The sequence below is a fragment of the Gorilla gorilla genome, chromosome 4 (assembly GCF_029281585.2).
Source record: "Gorilla gorilla gorilla isolate KB3781 chromosome 4, NHGRI_mGorGor1-v2.1_pri, whole genome shotgun sequence".
NCBI classification, from domain to species: Eukaryota; Metazoa; Chordata; class Mammalia; order Primates; family Hominidae; genus Gorilla; species Gorilla gorilla.
The window spans coordinates 158,796,085-158,809,218 of record NC_073228.2 but is presented as its reverse complement, the minus strand read 5'-3'; positions in this window follow the sequence as shown (position 1 = coordinate 158,809,218).

Here is a 13,134-nt window from a genome sequence, read left to right as displayed (position 1 = left end):
ATGGTTGCCAAGTACTCTGGAGCGGTCCTGATTCCCTACCTAGCAGTAATAATAAACCCCAGCTCCTTCCACAGTTCTTCCACCCTTCTGCAAGCCATGTTCCCCTAGGTAACACTCCTACAAACAATACTTCGGTAATGACCAATGCTACAGTGAGTATTATTGTTATTATGGACTCTTTTATTTTCATTTAATTAGTAATTATTTTAAATTACAAGGCTGAAGAGCTGCTACAATGGGTGTTTCCTGGCAGTCAGTAGCTAATTCTCCATCAATGCAGAAATATGGGCTATTTTGAGTTCAGCCATTAGAGGCTATAGTGATGAACACCTCTCAGGGCCATATGGTGTAGTCTAAACCCAATGTCTTTTCACAACAGTAGTTTTGCTTCTATTACCATTAAAGAGAAATACGTAAAAACTGTTTTCTCTCTAGACAGAGCTCCTATGCTGGCAGCCTCTTGAGTATCTGAGAGGAGGAAAACAAACAATTCTGCAACATAGATCAGTGTTCATTCCTTTCTGTGTTCCCCCTCATGAATGCTAAAGTTCACAGCTAATATTTAATTGCCTATAAAAATGCACACCTCTTCTGTTGGGGTTGATACCTAACAAATCTGGCAGCAATGCAGGGGTGAAATATCAAATCTGGGTGACTCGATGGTAGCGTATGAACATGAAGCAGACTGGATAACACACTCTGTTTTTGCATTTTAAACATTTAGGCGTAGTCCTATTTCTACAAATAAATCTGCTCTCTTCAAATCATTGACTCCAGAGAATGAGTAAGATGAGCCTGGAACATCTTTTTAAGTCATAAAGTAAGGTGGTGCTCGATGATGGAGAAACATAAAAAGGACACAGGAACTAATTTGAAGTGGTGCCCACTGGCCAAATATGGGAAATTCTGAGCATTAAAATAAATAATGACAGTAACAGATTACAATCCATTGAATAAAGCACCCATGAATCCATACTGATAAGAATAAATGAATAAATACATGAGAGGAGAAAGCTTTTCTTCATAGTAGAAAGACAACTAATAGATGAAGAAGGAATGATAACAGAAAATCAACATTTGGCAACATCATAGTAATAATTCAGTCAAGAAAAATCAATGGATGCTAAAACTCCAGTCAGTGAAAGGTTGATGAGGAAGCAGATATCTACAGAGTCTCAAAGTCTCTCCTCACAAGATCCTTATTAATTACAAAGAGAGTAAAGAATAATTTTGCAGTAGAGACACCTGGGAGATGCCAGCCTAATAAGTAATCGAGTGAAAAAAACAGCAACCAAATACACATCATGTGCTACCCAGTGGGTTGCAATGAAAAAAATACAGCTCTGTGACATTCTTGCCAAAATGCACACCCTAGGTCTAACTAGGAGGAAACAGGACAAGACCAAATAGAGGAAGATTCTACAAAATGACTGGTCTATAATCTTCACCCATGTCTAGGCCATGAAAGCCAGGAAAAGGCTGAGGAACAATGCCAGGTTGGAAGAAACTACAGAAAAGGACAACTGGTTGCATTGCTGATGAAACTTTGGATAGGATCCTTTGCCATCAGGAGTTTACTGGGACTATTAGCAAAACTTTAATGGCATCTCTAGATGAAGGGTGTGCCAAAGTTCTATATACTGTTCCTACAACTTGCATATGAGTTTGAAATTGTTTCAAAAGAAATCTTTTTTTTTTTTTTTTGAGATGGAGTCTCTCTCTGTCACCCAGGCTAGAGTGCAGTGGCACGGTCTCGGCTCACTGCAACCTCCGCCCCCCCGGGTTCAAACAATTCTCCCGCCTCTGCCTCCCAAGTAGCCGGGACTACAGGGGTGCGCTGCCACACCCGGCTAATTTTTGTATTTTTAGTAAGGACAGGGTTTTGCCATGTTGGCCAGTCTGATCTCCAACTCCTGACCTCACATGATCCACCTGCCTTGGCCTCCCAAAGTGCTTGGATTACAGGCGTGAGCCACCGCACCCAGCCTCAAAAGAAATCATTTTTATTTAAATGCACTTTTTCAATTTCCTTGAAACAGGCAACTTTTTATTTTTCTCTTTGATAGTGGTATGGCTGTAGGAAATAGCTGTTTTCCATTATTATAAGAAAAGCTGCAGAAGTATAATAAAGAATGGCACCTGACACATGACCTCAGTCTTAGGGACACCAGGTGCTAGTGTGGGGTGGGAAATGGGTGCTACTACTTTTCTCTATCAATATGTTAGTAGTATCTGATTTTGTTAACTACGTGTATTAGTCCATTTTCACACAGCTGACAAAGACATACCCAAGACTGGGGAAAAAAAAGAGGTTTAATTGGTCTTACAGTTCTACATGGCTGGGGAGGCCTCAGAATCATTGCAGGAGGTGAAAGGCACTTCTTACATGGCAGTGGCAAGAGAAAAATGAGGAAGATGCAAAGGTGGAAACCCCTGATAAGACCATCAGATTTCGTAAGACTTATTCACTACCACAAGAACAGTATGGGGGAAACCACCCCCATGATTCAATTATCCCCCACTAGGTCCCTCCCACAACACGTGGGAATTAAGGGAGTACAATTCCAGATGAGATTTGGGTGGCGACACAGAGCCAAACCATATCACTAAGTACATTTATTACTTTGGTAAAAATTAAATTTCATTAATTTCCAAATAAGCAGAGGTTAGGAATTTAGGCTTTTTTTTTTTTTTTTTTTTTGATACAGAGTCTTGCTCTGTCACCAGGCTCGAGTGCAGTGGTGCAGTCTCAGCTCACTGCAACCTCCACCTCCCGAACTCAAGCGATTCCCGTGCCTCAGCCTTCTGAGTAGCTGGGACTACAGGCGCCTGCCACCACCCCCAGCTAATTTTTTGTATTTTAGTAGAGACGGGGTTTCACCATGTTGGCCAGGATGGTCTCAATCTCCTGACCTCGTGATCCACCCCCCTCAGCCTCCTGAAGTGCTAGGATTACAGGCGTGAGCGACCACGCCCGGCCTAGGAATTTAGGCTTTCATGTGAAAAGATGCTCAACATCACTAATCACTAGGGAAACGCAAGTCAAAGCCACAGTGAAATACCACTTCACACCCTTTAGGATGGCTAGTATTAAAATATAAATAAATACAAAGCATTGTCGAGATTGTGGAGGAAATGGAGCCTTAGTGCATTGCTAGTGGGAATATTAAATGGTGCAGCCACCATGAGAACAGTATGGAGTTTCCTCAAAAAAATTAAACACAGAATTATCACATGACTCAGCAATTCCACTGCTGAGTAAATACTAAAAAGAAGTGAAAGCAGTGACTCAAAGAGGTATTTGCACACCCATGTTCATAGCAGCAATATGCACAACAGCCAAAAGGGAGAAGCAGCCCAGGTGTCCATTGACAGATGAATTGATAATGTGGTATATAAATATAATGGAATATTATTCAGCTTTAAAAAAGGAATTCTGGGCTGGGTGCAGTAGCTCACACCTATAATCCCAGGACTTTGGGAGGCTGAGGCAGGCGGATCACTTGAGGTCAGGAGTTCAAAACCTGCCTGGCCAACATGGTGAAACCCCGTCTCTACTAAAAATACAAAAATTAGCTGGGCATGGTGTTGGGCACTTGTAATCCCAGCTACTCGCGAGGCTGAGGCAGGAGAATCGCTTGAACCCGGGAGGCGGAGGTTGCAGTGAGCCGAGATCATGCCACTGCACTCCAGCCTGGGTAACAGAGGGAGACTCTGCCTCAAAGAAAAGAAATTCTGACACATGCCACTATATGGATGAATCTTGAAGACATTACGCCAAATGAAATAAGCCAGTCACAAAAGGACAAATATTATACAATTCCATTTATAACAGGTGCCTACAGTAGTCAAATACACAGAGACAGAAGTAGAATGGTGGTGGCCAGGGGTTCTTGGGAGGGGATATGAGGAGTTATTGTTCGATGGATACAGAGTTTCAGATGGGGAAGATTTAAAAGTTCTGGAGATGGATGGTGGTGACAGCTGAAAAACAATGTAAATGTACTTACTGCCATAGAATTACACACTTTAAAGTGGCTGACATGGTATATTTTATGTGATGTGTAGTTTACCATAATCTTTGAAAAAGAATTCAGACTTTGGAGTCAAACCTGGGTTTAAATTCTGGCTGTGCTGCTTACTAGCTGTGTGACCTTAGACAAATTATTTAATTTCTTTGAACATTAGGTTTCTCCTTTGTTAAATGGAAACAATATTCAAGTATTCAAGCCAACAAGAAAGAATTGTTATGAGGAGGAAGAGCGTACGTTTAGCAGAGTGCTGGGCACATAGTGAGAGGTGAAGCCAGCTGGACTTCCTGGGTCGAGTGGGGACTTGGAGAACTTTTTTGTCTACCTAAAGGTTTGTAAACACACCAATCAGCACTCTGTATCTAGCTAAAGGTTTGTAAATGCATCAATCAGCACTCTGTAAAAATGCACCAATCAGTGCTCTGTGTCTAGCTAAAGGTTTGTAAACGCACCAGTCAGCACTCTGTAAAAACGCACCAATCAGCACTGTGTCTAGCTAAAGGTTTGTAAACGCACCAGTCAGCACTCTGTAAAAACGCACCAATCAGTGCTCTGTGTTTAGCTAAAGGTTTGTAAACGCACCAATCAGCACTCTGTAAAATGGACCAATCAGCGGTCTGTAAAATAGACCAATCAGCAGGATGTGGGCGGGGCCAAATAAGAGAATAAAAGCAGACCACCCGGAGCCAGCCGGGACAACCCACTTGGGTCCCCTTCCGCGGTGTGGAAGGTTTGTTCTTTTGCTCTTCATAATAAATCTTGCTGCTGCTCTCTCTTTGGGTCCACACCACCTTTATGAGCTGTAACACTCACCACTAAGGTTTGTGGCTTCACTCCTGAAGTCAGCGAGACCACAAACCCACCAGGAGGAGCGAGCAACTCCGGTTGCGCCACCTATAAGAGCTGTAACACTCACTGCAAAGGTCTGCTGCATCACTCCTGAAGTCAGCAAGACCAAGGAAGAAACTCTGGACACATCTGAACATCTGAAGGAACAAACTCCGGACACACCATCTTTAAGAACGGTAACACTCACCGCTAGGGTCCACGGCTTCATTCTTGAAGTCAGCAAGACCAAGAACCCACCGGAAGGAACCAATTCCGGACACAATAGTAGGCATTTGGTAATATTAGCAAGACTGTAAATGCCCAGAGACATGAAATAAGAGGCCATAGGTATGCATAGGTCATTTGGTATGGTTGAAGTATGTGGTAATGAGTATTGATGCTATAATGAAAAGCAGGTCTTTGTAAGACAAGAAGGTTAAACTTTATCCTGACACGTGTAGAAAGCCACTGGAGGGTTTTAACAGTGCAGAAAAATACTAGAAAAGAGGGCAGAGAGGGGAGTAAAAATCAAGCTAAGGTTTTAGGGATGTAGAGGTCTGTACTTTTCACTTAGTCGTGGGCTTGCAAATCCTCTCCATTAACACAGACAATCAACACTGTTGTCTTATGAGAAAACAAGTCATTAAGAGAAAAGCCACATTTAACACTCTCACTTTGCACCATCTTATCAGAGCAGGGAACTTCGATATAAAGAAATAACTAGGCCGAGAGCAGTGGCTCATGCCTGTAATCCCAGCACTTTGGGAGGCTGAGGCGGGTGGATCACCTGAGGTCAGGAGTTTGAGACTAGCCTGGCCAAAAATTAGATGGGTGTGGTGGTGCGCTCCTGTAGTCCCAGCTACTTGGGAGGCTGAGGCAGGAGAATCACTTGAACCCGGGAGACGGAGGTTGCAGTGAGCCGAGATCACGCCACTGCGCTCCAGCCTGGGTAACAGAGCGAGACGAGAGAGAGAGAGAGAGAAAAGAAGGGAAAGAAAAGAAACTAGCCACATAGCAAAGTAATAAAGTCAGGTGAGGCTTAAGCATAAACTCCAAGAGACTTCTCTTTCTTTCTCTCCCACTTGAAATCACTGGGTGGAGGGTATAAGGGCTTCTCTTGCTTCTGTGACTTTACCAAGACTTCGTATTGTGTTCTCTACACCCTGCCTGTGCCAAGCTTTCTTCAGACTCTTAATATCTGTGATGAGCAGGGATGGGTCAGAAGACAGTTCTGCTCAGGTCACAACCTGCACATCCAAGGATGGCCTGTGCCACAATTTCATCATATTTCAACATTCTAATGTGGTCACATTTTCACCAGCATCCACTTAATGCCACTTAATCGGGTGCTTTCCCCTGGTTTTTCTCTCCACCTATAAAACTTAAGGTTTTATGTGAAAACTCAAGGTAATGATAGCTGCCAAAAACACGTATTTCTCCTGAGTTAGCTGCGTTCTTCCATTCCTGCTTCTGCTCACAGTACTCAAAGTGATATTTATTTTTAATTTTACTATTTTTTCTAATTACCTAGGTAATATATATTTCACTTAGAAAACATCAAAAATATAGAAAAACACACAAGGTAAAATTAAAGGATGCCTGTAATCTTATCATTCAGATATATCTCTTAATACTCCTAAGATGTTCATCTTTTTCTTTATGGCTTCTGCCTTTGCTTTATAAAAAGCTTTCTCCATCCCAAGTCAGATAAATTTCACCCATATGTGTTCATTTTTTATTAAACATCTCATATCCGCAACTTAAGTTCTTTTAAACTGGCCTTGATTTTAAAAGTTCAGAGTCTATTAACTTATGCTAAATCATGTGGCTGCTTTAGCTGGCAGAGCATTGGATAGGGAATGGAAAATTGAACTGGGAAATGGGAGTAATTGATCTTCACCAATGGACCCAGCCTCTCTGTGGCTAAATTCCCCTGTGTGTAAAAATGCAGGAAATTACATTTGGACCCCAAATTTACTTTTTCCCTACTTTAAAATATGTCATATACACAGAAGGCAGCACAGTGTCATGAACAATAAAACAAATGCCCACTAATCCACACATGGATTTTGACAGCATGTAACAATTTCCCTGATTTCTAATCCACTTAAAAAGTGGTGGCCCCTCTTTTTGTGCTCTGACAGTTAAGACAGTTTGCATAGCTCATCTCTCCTTGGAGGAACTTGTCTCTCTTTTGAATTAGCTTACTTGGTTGCCTCAGAAGCTATTCTTTCTTATGGGCTCAACAAAAGTAATGATTTTGTCATTTACCTGTCATTTTCATTGTTAGGGTGAGAGTGATGAGCTTTGCAGCTATATCCTAAGCAGAAGTGTAAGTATATTTCAATTCCACCTTTATCCGATATCAAATCTATATACTTGAGCCTGTCTGGGAGGCTACATAAGAATCATGCTGCTTTAATAATAAACCTTTCTTTCTAGCAGTGTAAGTCACCCCTCAATCTTCCAAAATTTCTTCATCCCTTTATTAAGCTTCCCAGGTGACTTTAGAATTATATTCTCTAGTTAAAAAAATGCTTTTGACATTTTTATTAGAATTGAAGTGGTTGAATTCTTGAGTTATGCCATTCAAGAATGGGTATGCCCTATCATTTATTCCAGTCTTCTTTCAAATCCCTCAATAAAGTTTTACAGTTCTATTTCTATGGGTCCTGCCTACTTATGTAAGTTTGTTCCTAGATATTTTATATTTTAGTTTCTATTTTTAATACTTTTTAAAAATTATCCTTTCTTTTGAGTTGTTGATTTTGAAAGATAAGCTTTAGCTGGGCACAGTGGCATGTGCCTGTAGTCCTAGCTACTTGGGAAGCTGAGGTGAAGGGTTTGAGCCCCAGAGCTTGAGCCTGGGCAACAGAAACAGTGAGACCCCTGTCTCTTAAATAAGTGTGTGTGTGTGTGTGTGTGTGTGTGTGTGTGTGTGTGTGTGTGTGTATGGCATATTGATTTTGTAACCAACTGCCTTATTGAACTCTACTTACTTCAAATATTTTTTCTGTTTACTGTATTAGATTGCTAGATAGGCAATTATATGTAAATAATAATTTGCCTCCTCCTTTCCAGAGATTTTTCTCTTATTTCATTTGTTTTACTGTTTTGGCTAAACTTTCAGAAAATATTAAATGATCATGGATAGTTGGCATACTTGTCTTGTACCTGAACTTAGCAGAAAACACCAGAGCTTCACTTTAAGTATGGTGATACCTGTGGCAAAAACAATAAATCAGCTTATTCAACAATTCCCTTCTCTTGCATTTGAGAAAGAAAAGAAAAGAGCAGCCCTTGACATTCAGAAGCTGGCCAGGCACTCACAGCTAGGCCATGCTGCCCTCTGTTGGACATAAACCATGTCACAGAATATCAAAGCCAGACAAAGTTACTCTGGGATCATGATTCAATGAAATAAGGCGAGTCCACACCATCATTTTGCTGAAGCTCAGAAAAAAATAAGTTCACTGTGCCCCTCACAAAATACCAAACATTCCTCTCTTGTGGCCAAAATGAGTAACTGTTAACTCTTTACCACTTACCCCTTTTTTTCACTCTTGTTTGCCCTCCTTGATAAAACTTGAGATAATCATATAATTGCACCTGCTTTCTAACAGCATCCAATTTAGAAAAAAAACCTGCTTTCTTAGCCCCTCCACAAATCACCCAACCAATGCCCAAATCCTATAATAGGTTCTAACACCTCTTATTGAGACACCCCATAGCTCCCCATGGTGTGTTTTCCCTCGCTGCAACAAGTAATAAACCCAACTTGTTCAACTAGAGTTGTATTTGTGGTGGTCTCTGACTGGAGGACATTGGCATGCTTTAGAAACCAGAAAACTAAAAAGTACATTTCTGTACTTACAACTAAGGTTCATTCATATAATATATGCCAGTCATTTATGCCCACACTGATTCAGAGATGGAAGAGAACAATGTGAGGAGGTGGTCACAGAGTAGGAGATTACAGATTCTATTATACCCAGACAGTACACAGGCATCTGGCCCTTTAGGAGCAGCTATGATGGAATCCTAGTCTTTCCACTAGAACAGTCCTGTTGTGAGGAGGTATGGTTTTCTTCCTATGTCATCTGATTGCATTGTTCCTGGCTATGTAGCTTTAAAATCTAGTTCTTGGGCCACTTAGAAATTCTTTGAGTGATCCAATACTCTTTCAATAATTCATTTTTGCTTACATTAGTCTTACAAGATGATGGAATGGGATGCTTGCTGCTTTAGCATGGTGTCTTCAACTGAGTTACCACTACAATAGGTGTCAGGATGCCAAAATGATTGTGAGAGCATCACTTCCAACTCCCAGATCTTACTCATCTTTCAGCCAATTCTAACCCACAACCCTACAGAGAAGAGGATTCTGAGAAATGTACTTCCAGGTTGGCTACTATACAGCACATTCCTACAAAGGATTCTTTTTTTTTTCTTTTTTTTAACTACATAGGATTCTTAATATTCTCTGTATGCCCTTTTCCCACATTGAATTTTTTCATTTGTATTTGATTGAATTCATAGGTCACGTCCACTTTAATGATCCTTTTTCCCCCAAAGAACCAAGAGTTAGGAGTGTTCAATTATCAAGTAGCTTGAATTATATTTAAACTTTTTTTAAAAAGGAACAAATTTCTAGTTTTAAGGCAGTATGATTTTAAAAAGTTATTTATATAGTTTCTATTTGAAAGAATCTATTAAGGTTCCTTTATGATAACCCTAGAATCAATTTCATAAATTTTTACAGCCATTTAAAAAGAATAGGTATTTTCTGTAGGGTACAAAGTTTGAAATATTTATCACACCTATTACTGTGTAACAAACTACCTCAAATCTCAATGGCTTAAACAATAAGCAGTTATTATTGTTCATGACTCTGTAAGTCAGTTTATAGTGGGTTTTCTCATCTCGACTGGGCTCATTCATGCTTCTATAGTCAGTTTTTCATGGGGTAGGCAGCTCTGTTGATGTGGGCTGGGCTCACTCACATGTTTAGGAGTTGGCTGGCTGGCTCTCAGTGGGTGATTCATTGCTCTCTTCCATGTGGTCTCTAGTCCTCCAGCAGGTTAGCCTGGGTTTGTTGACATGGCAGAAGCAAAGGTCCAGGAAAAAAAGAGGAAGCAAACAAGACCTCTGAGGCCTAGACTGAAAACTGGAAAACTGTCACTTCTGCTACTTTCTGTTGGCCAAAGAAGTCACAAAGCCAGCCCAGATTCAAAGACTCCACCTCTTAATAAGAGGAGATACAAAGTCACATTGCAAAGAGCATCAATATATGAAAAGAGTAAAGAACTGTGACCATTTAGATAAACAGTCAAATAGATAAACCATTTAAATCAGTATTTCTTATATTGGGGTCCACTGTGGACACATGCAATTTACAAATGCTCTTCAGAAGACTTGTACATTTTCTCAAATTGACTGCATGTGTAAACAACCTTTTTAGGGTCATTTAACTTTTTCCTTAAATTGCACTTTGAAATTAATATTGCCATTCCTTCCTTTCCAAAGTAGAATTTGTATGAGCCTCCTTGGGCCATATATGAAAATAATCATTCAAGTCCCTATTGGATATTTTTAAAAATTTTATTTTAGTGCACAAGTATAATTCACCTACCAATATTTCCTTGCTTTCATTCAAAGTATTTGTAATAGGCTGGGTGCAGTGGCTCACACCTATAATCCCAGCACTTTGGGAGGCCGAGGTGGGAGGATCACTTGAGCCCAGGAGTTTGAGACCAGCCAGGGCAACATGGCAAAACCCCATCTCTACAAAAAATACAAAAATTAGCCATGTGTGGTGGTGCACACCTATTCTCCCAGCTACTTGGGAGACTGAGGTGGGAGGATCACCTGAGCCTGGGAGGCTGAGGCTAAAATGAGCCATGATCGTGTCACTGCACTCCAGCCTGGGCAACAGATCAAGACCCTGTCTCTAAAATAGTAAGAATAAAATAAAATCCCTTAAGTTGACATTTGATATCATAGCTCTTTACTGAACCATGTATTTGTTTTTACCCTTTCTCCTGATTGTATCTCTTTAAGTAAACTCCCAAAGAAGCAGTAACTATTTTTCAGAGCCCCCTGTCCCTCTGAATCCACAATAAACAGTTTCAATGACTGATGTACAGTTGTCTTTCCCATCAGTGAGCTCCTCAGGCAGGGGCCATATTTACTGTGTTCACTGCCTGTATCTTCAGTACCATGTATATAATAGTTGCCCAATAAATTACATAGAGTTGAAACAACAAAAGCTGACCTTTTTTTTTTTTAATCTATCATGATTACTTTTTGAGAAGAGAGATGGGGTAGTGACTGGGGGTGCAGGTAGGGGCTTCAGGGTTGCTATTTATGTTCTATTTCTTGTCTTAATGGGGGTTATTTGTACATGTTCATCAGCTGATCATAATTTGTGCTGTATACTTGCAATTGGTATACTTTCTGAATGTGCTACACTCAAATGATGAAAATTTGGGTCTACAGTAATTCTTTGGAAAAGAAGGAAAGTACAAGCATTCAGAGATTGCCATTAAAGAATAACAGATAATGGCTTCTGAATGTATTAGTCCATTTTCACACCACTATAAAGAAATACCCAAGATTGGGTAATTTATAAAGAAAAGACATTTAATTGAGTCAAAGTTCCGCATGGCTGGGGAGGCCTCAGGAAACTTACAATCATGGCAGAGGGTGAAGTAGGCACATTTTACATGGCAGCAGGCAAGACAGCGAGTGAAGAGGGAACTTTCAAACACTTATAAAACCATCAGATCTCATGAGAACCCACTCACTATCACGAGAACAGCATGGGGTACACCACACCCATCATCAATCACCTCCCTCCATCACTAGGTGGGGATTACAAGTCCCTCCCTGGACATATGGGGATTACAATTTGAGATAAGATTTGGGTGGGAACACAGAGCGAAACCATATCACTGAACATGCAAAGTGAAACTTCAAGTGGGCACCACAATGTTCATGGATGTTAGAAAGTACACTCTTAGCCACGAAAACTAGCCGGATGTCACAATGGGAAAGATTCATTGAGATAATGTATATAAAGTGCTTAAAATAGTATCAGGTACAGTCAGTGACACAGGTTAGCTATTATTACTTTTTGTAACGTACTGGAAGCAGTTCCAAATGAAGGTTTAACCTGGGAAGGAAATTTTCTTCATTACAATCCTACTTTTTCCTTACCACTTTCAAAATAGCTTTTACAGCCTGACTGAAGCAGTGCCTTCACTTACATAATTTATATTTATGATATCCATGGCACCACCTGGCTTTAGTCACACCCAAGGAAGTCACAACTCCAAGAGCAATTGTGGAGCATCCCCACCACATGAGAGCACAGTGACCTGGTGTGGTGATTCTCCAACATGCAAATCACTGGGGCATTTATTAAAACTGCAGGTTCCATGGTCTCCCACACCAAAGCTTCTGATTCACTTAGTCTGAGAGTAGAGCCCAGGAATTTGCATTTTTAAACAAATTCTTCAAGTGATTTTAAAAAAGGTTTTCTACAGAGAACATTGAGTCTCTTGTTTCATAAATGAATGAAATGGAGGCCAGCAAGGGAAGAGACCTATCCAGTCTTCTTTCCGGCTAATGAGAATGCACAGACTAGAATGAAGGTCACCTTTTAATATTCCAGTGTTATTTCCATGACTCCATGGAAATAACTACATGCTACAACAGCTTAGGACCCAGAATGAATCTGTCCTACACCCAGAATGAATCTGTCCTACACCTTGGTTTATTCCACTGACCCCTGATATCTTTTTACCCATGCATTAGGTTAACTGGAGAGACACAAAAACCCAGCTGTATACTCATTAGGTATGCAGAACCAGGTACTTTAGAAACCTTTAAATCAGCCCCAATATTTACATGCTGTGTGACTTGTGATAGTTATTTGAATTCTGTGTGCTTCGGTTTCTTCCTTTGTAAAGTGGCAAAACAAAAGCTACATTTGCAGGATGTTGTGAAGAATTATGTAAAATACTAGCACAGAGCTTGCAAATAACAAGTTCCCAGTAAACAGTAACTATTATTAATGCCATCTTAAAACATGGCAATAAAACTACATTTTTCATTCTCCTAAAGCCGTATTCTCAAAGCGTAGTCCCCTACAACAGAATTACCTGGAAGTGTTTGTTTAAAACATAGATTTCTGAAACCAGCCCCCCATAAGACCTAGTGAATTGAATCATTGGGGTGGTGCCCAGAAGTCTGCATTAACAAGCAAGCATCC